This window comes from Nelumbo nucifera, chromosome 5 (genome assembly GCF_055504915.1).
Source record: "Nelumbo nucifera cultivar China Antique chromosome 5, China Antique-T2T, whole genome shotgun sequence".
Taxonomy (NCBI): Eukaryota; Viridiplantae; Streptophyta; class Magnoliopsida; order Proteales; family Nelumbonaceae; genus Nelumbo; species Nelumbo nucifera.
Window position 1 is genome coordinate 85,226,169 of NC_142653.1, and position 7,840 is coordinate 85,234,008.

The 7,840-nt window shown below is 35.5% G+C and overlaps 1 long non-coding RNA gene across 1 annotated transcript; it reads left to right on the plus strand.

Moving 5' to 3' along the window:
* Window positions 1-3,155: 3,155 nt before the first annotated feature.
* On the plus strand, window positions 3,156-5,779 carry LOC104612933 (uncharacterized). The gene is made up of 2 exons (XR_737858.3): window positions 3,156-3,550; window positions 4,799-5,779. It is a non-coding gene; the product is annotated as an uncharacterized LOC104612933 (long non-coding RNA).
* The last annotated feature ends 2,061 nt before the right edge of the window (window positions 5,780-7,840 follow it).

Consider the following 7,840-nt stretch of genomic DNA (forward strand, 5'->3'; position numbering starts at 1 on the left):
CATTTACAATAAACTCATAAAGTACATCATTCTGATTGAAGCTAAGGGCATACAAAACTGTCTAACAAGATCCCCATAGAGATTGGGGAAATGGGGAAAATTGCCATCCTTACACCTACTCTAGCTTGAGAAGAAGACACTGCCCCATCAAAATTGACAATCAACTAGTCAATAGAAGGACAAACCTAGTGATGTGGACCCAGGTAGGGACTAGAACAACATCAAGAATAAAGTTGAGGTCCCTAAAAGAAGTACAAATCTAGTTAATAATATATTGCGGATCAAGAGGCTCAGTTATTTGTACTCCTTCCAAATTGAGCCAAAGGAACATTCTCCATAACCAATTTGCACCTTTCTTTAATTCCAGATAATTCAAATAATTATTGCACAACAGGCAAACGTTGAAATAGAATCTTTTGAAGATGGATCATCCATATTTGCCCAATAAGACAACCAATCATTGAGGCCCCACTTTGCCTCGTTTATTTGCAATTTTGTAACTTACCCGTGGTAAGTGTTTCATGGGTAACATTTACCTAGTTAAATTTATTAGTCTACACTCCTTTGATTCCTAGGATTGCTAGGTAAGTGACATAATGACATTTTTACCCATAAAAGTTCATATTAAAATGGACAAAGTTGTTCTATTATGTTTTATAAAATTTTCCCACAGGTGGGAAAGTAAGTTACTTACCTGGGAGATGAGTAAGTTTTACCTGAGGAAGTGAAGTTGATTTTATTGTAGGGCCTATTACTAAGTGAGCATCAATTCCCATGCTTATTGGCGATCCAAACCATATATGGTGAATAATTAGGCAATGAAATAAAAAGGCATATGAGTCTTATTACACAATGCATGCCCTTAGCTCCAATCATACTGGTGTACTTTGAGATTTATGAATTAATAAAATCTAATTATTATTATTCTATGTTTGCGATTGGTATCTTCTCTATGTATTTATTACCTTGTACATTGGACATTTATGAGAGTTGTGCTAATTTACAATGTTTTCGGCCATTGGATAAATTTGGGGAATTTATCCTAACAAGGTTGATACTAATATATTGCCAAAATGGTGGAGCAATTTGTTTTAGTGGGTTTTTATAGAAACACTGAATATGAAGCAATTTTCAGTTATGCCCTAGATCTTAGAGACATATGGTAGGGGTGATCATTCTTGGCCTAGCCTCGAAAACTTGGTTTGGGCATAGGTTTCTTGTGTGCCAACTTGACCTAGTATGGGCTTGCATCAAGCCCATAAATTTTTAGGCCAAGCTTGGACTCAACATTCCAAGCTTGACCCAACATGAAATGTAATATAATATAATATAATATAATATTTTTATATCATCATAGAGTACATTATGTATCACATTTAATAAATATTTGTATATGTTAACGCATGTGCCAACACGAGTCAACTCAATTATGAGAGTTGCTTAAGAGTGGGAACGAACACCTTACCTTCATTTATAGAAGGATAAGTAAGCCAAAATAAACCAAGCCTAAGAATTAAATGAGGTCCATACCTTATTTTTTAGGCCATAAGCCCAAGCTCTAGCCAAGTCCAACCAAGCTTAGACTTGTGCAATGTTTTTCATATATTATATGTTATTTAATTTATGAAATTCTAAATGTTTAAACTAATATTAGATTCAATGGGCCCAAAGTCAAGGATTGTTAAAATTGGTTTCCTCACGAATAATATAAGTGCATAATGATAGGAATCATCATTGGATGTTATCTCTAAAAGCCTTTCGTCAATAGTGTGAAAATAGGTTTAAGCAGTGAACAGAGATGCACCATAAAATTGGATTATCTACTTGATTATAGATGTTAATTGAATCACCTCATATGATGATAGGGGCATCATAGACTAGTCCAAGGGGTCTATCCTAAAATGAAAGATCGTAGTACTTTGGGGCTCTTGATATGATGAGTCAAAACTTAATAGTCATAAAGGTTTATCGTAAAATGGCAATGAACCTTGATTAATGGAGGCTAAAGGGGAAACTCATGAGAAATTAGAGGATTTATGATCATTCACAAAAAGTGATGGGGTTATGTAGCTAAAACAATCGGTTTAATGCATCTATACAAATTCTCACATTTCCAAAGATGAACAAATGAGAATGGAACATAGATGAAATCCCTTTCGATGGTTAACAACAATGTTTTCGAAATGCCATTAACTCAGACGATTGGACCGTTCAGATTGGGAACCATCCAGGCAACTAGTTTCGTTTTACCCCAAACCCAATCCTTGGCCAAAACCATTGAATTAGTCAACGACCTGTTGACTTGGGTAGTCAAATCGTTGACCTGTTCAATGTTTTTTGGTCATTTTTTTATTTTAATTTTTTTTATTAGAATGGGCCATCCATTCGAGCTAGGCAGTTGAACTATCAACCCGTAAACCAGTGGCTAGAACAGCTCTAGTTCCGGGTTTTTTTTTAAAACATTAGTCAATACTATGAAATAATACTAGGTTGTGGACTAATTATTTTTTTCATGGAATTTGTACAAATGACACACTGACCCTTTGTTGGACTTTTAGATGACAATCAAATCAAAGGACCAAATTATACCAATTGGTGATGCAATTTGAACACAATACTCATTTCTGAAAAGCTTAATAAGGTTGTCGCCCAAAAGGTACCGATGGATAATTCTATATAGAGACAATTCAATAAAGTTACCTTATGCAAGGTCACTCCTCCTCACATTGGATAGATGCTAAAGCCAAACTAATAGAAAGAAATGTATCCATGCAGGAGTAACAAGGGCTTTGTCAAGTACCTTTAAATCCTAAGTCAACAAGGCATAAGTTGATTTGAACTCTTTAAAGATATTACTTTGAGAATGATGCAAATGTCTACCACTCTTTTCTTATAATTATTTAATAAGGAGTTAAAATCCCCCTCAATAGAGTCAAGTGAGGTGAAACATTATTAATTTCTAATTCAAATCATCAAAGATTGGTTGCTTATGTAGGGAATGGGAAAGACCATAAATACCCCCACAATTCTAAACAAAATGCTTTGAATGAACACCCACACAAATTGGGAGTAAAATGGACCTGGATACAGGGGCGGCAATCTTGACCATGACCCTTCTAACCTTCCCAACCCACCCATACCTATCCATCTCAATAGTGGGTTATATCGGTCAAATGACCATTAGGGTCAAGGAAAAGAGGGTTAGAGTGGGTTGGGTCAAAGCTACCCATTGGGTCAAAAGGGTTAGGGTCACTTGGGTCAAGGAGAGGATCGAGAGAGGGTTAAGAGAGGGTAAGGGGAGAGGGTCGAGAGAGAAGTTGCAGAGTCAGCTGTCAAACAAGCATCTCAAGTTTTTCTCAGTTCTTAGTAGAACAAACTTCCACCATCGAAGATCCATTTAAGGTTTTCTTTGTTCCAGTCATCAGATCAAGTGCAAGGTCAAAAGTTGTTAGGGTTTCAAGCCACTCGCCATCAAAATTTTTCGTAGTTCTAAGGGGAGCGCAACTCTCTGTTAGTTCCGCCATTGAAGCAACCAAGAGATTTTGGATTGGTAAATCTTTTGACATTGCTCATCTTTTTTAAACCTTTGCTGGTTTTGACATTGAAGCATGCTAGTTCCTCCACTGAAGCAACCAGGGTCAAAAGTTCTTGAGGTTTTCATTTACTGGTTTTGCCTTCAGAAACATGAAAAAAAAAACAATAAAAAAAATAAAAAACTAAAGATGGGGAGCGGTGAGGGAAGACGGGGAGAGGTTAGTATTTGTTTAAAATAAAAAAAAAAATCTGGACAAACACGCCAATTAGGAAGCTTCCTTGCATTATAAATCTTGTTTTAATCGACTCAGCCTGTCCATGAGTTCAATCACCTAATTCATATAAGCTCTATACACTAGCTTGTGACGGAGTTTTTCTTGGAGAGAGGATATATAAAGGCAGAGGTTGGGAACATGGTTTCAATAATTGCATGTAATTTTTTTAGGGGTTCGAAAAATATATTCAGATTGGCATCCTTTTTCCATTTTAATTTAATATATGCTAAGATCTTTGTTGTTGATGAGACTTGCCCAAGCCTGTTGTCTTTGATAATGGAAATTGTGCTTGGTTCATGAGCAACCATTGTCATTGGAATGTTTCATGTACATTGTGGCAGACTTAGGGAAGACGGGGAGAGGTTAGGATTTGATTAAAAGAAAAAACAAAATCATAAGTATGGACAAACACGCCAATTAGGAAGCTTCCTTGCATTATAAACCCTGTTTTAATCGATTCAGCCTATCACGAGTTCAATCATTCAATCACCTAATTCATATAAGCTCTATGCACTAGCTTGTATTGCTATTTTGTCTAGTTTTATAAAATTTCAAATTTGAAAAGTTTTTATTTTGCTTCCAATTTGAAAGTTAAAATTAACACAATGTAAATATTTCATATTTAATCTTTTACTCAATGAGTGATTTAAATTTTGAAGTTTGGAAAGGTCACAAGAAATGGGAATTCAAAACTTTGTTTCTGTTACTGTCTTGACGCTATGCTTATTGGAGTCGACCTTGTCCCTAATATAACTGCTTCTCTTGTCCAGAGATAACCTCTAGGGATACATCTCTTAAATTATTAGAATTGCCCTGACTGACATCCAAGGAATTTGGATTTGCTTTTCAAGGAAACCCTCATCTTTTGATAGTTATCATCCTACTAGAGTTGTCATCCTCAATGGGATTTGTTCTCCTTTTTTTTTCTTGATGTAGAGTTGTGAGTGCTTCACTATGATATAACACTATCTTAGCATGTCATTTGGCAGAGAGTTTTGAATGAAGCCTATGCTTTACTTGGAGAAAAGGTTGTCAAGGTGAAAATGATGCATCTAGCAGCAGAGACAATGCTATAACAACACCAAGTTTGGCAGATTCGTTCTTCATAACAGCACCAAGAAGGTGACAACGATGTCATCCTTCTTTGTTCTCAACAAGTCTCTCCTTGCTCATAGTAGTCCTTACTTCCCAATTACCTAAAAATCGTCCTAAAATCTTTCAACCTCTCCCCCTATCTAAATACTCTCTTAAATCTTTCTAAAGTATTTATATTTCTAACTCATCCCATGTTTATCTCTTATTGGGATAGGGAATTTATCTCTATTTATCAGCACTATCCATAATTTTTTTTACTTATGCCACAAACTGATTTTATTGTCAATTTCAACTTAATGTCTTTATGCTATATACTTAATTTTGCTCATTGCTACATATAATGAATGCTATTTTTGTATTATTTCTCTTATTTCTCATACACTTACAATATGAAATATGTATTTTTTTCTCTGTCATACACTTAAATTGTATGTTTGCATGTTTTTTCTAGATTTTGTTGAAAATGTCAAAAGTCTCAAGTTCTACTAGTGGAAAAAGAGGTTTTTCAAATGTATGGGGGGGGGAGGTTTGAAAAGTTTATTGATGACAATGGGAAACCAAAAGCAAAGTGCAAGTTTTGTGAGAAAACATACATTATAGATTTTGGTTATGGCACATCCAATTTGAGATGACGTATGAAAATATGTAAATAAAGGATAGTTGAGACCCGTAGTCCTCGAAGTAGGACTCGCATATTTGATGACGTTGCATATAGGGAAGTGATGGCAATGGCAATAATAAAGCATGACTATACTCTCTCATATGTAGAGCATGAAGGAAATAAAAATGTTCATAGTGTTCTGAATTCTGATGTTCGGCATATTACACGGAACACCATTAAACCTGATATTTTAAGATTATATGAGAGAGAGAGAGAGAGAGAGAGAGAGAAGAAAAGGTTAATTTTGGGTACATGGGTCTATCTGACCCGTATATACTACTTGACAGTCTCAGGAGAGTTGATTCTCTCAAAAGGTGTTGTTTAGGGTATACAGGTCAACCCGACCCGTTTATGTATTTATATGCAATGGTAGGTGGGTTAGTATGGGTGAGGGTGGGCAAGGGTCATATGAATGGGTCAAGTGGGTCAATATGGGTGGGTCAGGGTTAGGGTGGGTTATGACCCTTTAACAAGCATTGATGATGGGTCATGCTGGGTTGGTGGGTCAAGATGGGTGGATTGGTATTCAACCCTCACCCAACCTAACCCAACCCACCCATTTGCCACCCTACCTGGATATTTGGGAAGATGACGAGTTGACTTATCCAATTAATTTGTTTGATTGTAGACAAGCTCACATTGGCCTTAGAAACAAGGAATTTTAAAATAAGTAAGACTAAAATAGAGTATGTGACATTGAAATTTAGTAATAATAGAAGTGTAATTCAAGATACACTTAGGATTAGATAGCAAAAGAGATAAATTAATGTGACCATTTCTAGTACCTTGGTTCAATAATTCATAACAAGGGAGAGATTAAGGAGAATGTTAGCCAAAAAATTAGAATATGATGGGAAACATAGAGGGGTGCATTTGGACTTTTGTGTGATAGACAATTACCACTCAGATTAAAAGGAAAATTCTATAAAATAGTTGTAAGGCTAGTTATTTTGTATGAAGCAAAGTGTTGGACAATCAAGAAACACCATGTCTTAAAAATGATGAGTGTGGTGGAAGTGCGGATGCTAAGATGGATGAGTAGAAAAACTAGAAATGATAGGATTAAGAATGAAGTCATTTGTAGCAACCTAGGAGTAGGTCCTATTGACCTTATGTGTTTTGATGATAACAAAGTCATTGAAAGTGTTAATGAAATGCTGGTAAGTGTTTAACTATACCAAGTACTTCTATTATGCTAAAATTTTTGACAAATCTACTATGAAGAATCATCTTAGAATGAAATGCATTTGAATAGTTGTCTATTAACCAATCACTCTCGAAGGAAGATGAATGATACCAACAAGAAAGAATAAAAAGGAATAAGCATCAAGTTCTAGTTATTTATATTGTGTGTCATTTTCTCAGGACTTGATGTAATCATTTGCAAAAGGATGCACTCTATGGGTTCATTGACCAAACTCAGTTGACCTAATCTTAGAGACCAATGTCTAGAATTAGGTTTATTTCTTAGATGTTTCTAGACTCACACATGGGCTTAAGCAAGAAAAATCTAAGTTTGGAATCCTAAGAAAGTGATTTCCAAACCTCTAGAATCAAAATATCAAACTTTCTAAGGTTGAGAACTATTGGTAGTCGATTGCCCTTGAAGTAGTACATGACTATCCTTGACAATAGAGACTGGTGTCACCCAATAGTCGACTACCCACGAAGGTATAGTCGATTACTTGTGACAAGCGAGGCTAGGGATACTTAGACATTGCTTGGTAGTCAACTATAAAAAATCCATAGTTGATTATGTCTCACAGTTGGGAGCAAGTACTTGGTAGCAGTTGACCATTAGGAGGAAGCAGTTGACTATTAGAGAAAAGAGATTCCTCTCTGGGCATAGTAGTCGACTACTTGTAATGGTCGATTACTTCTGATAAGTCTTCAATCTTGTTAGGATATTGCTTGAACATTTCCAAGTTTGGTTTAATCATTTCTCAATGAATCTGTAATGGTCGTATACTCTCAAGCATTATAAATTAGTGTGTTTGGATTGAAAACCTCGAGCTTTATCAGTGAAAATGTGAGCATATTGCGCAAGAGAGATTTAGAAAGGAAGAGATTTCTAAGCTAAATTAATTCATACAAGCGAGAAAATCTCGTGTAGCCTTTGGGTTTAATTGTTTTTCATTGAGATTTCTCATATCTTTTCAAGTTATTGAGCTTCATTCCAGTCTTGTGACACGCAAAAGTCCAATTGCTGTAAGGTTTTATTGGCACCTAAAAGTCTGACTAATTAGTGGAAATTGTTAAAAGATTGTTTGAGGAA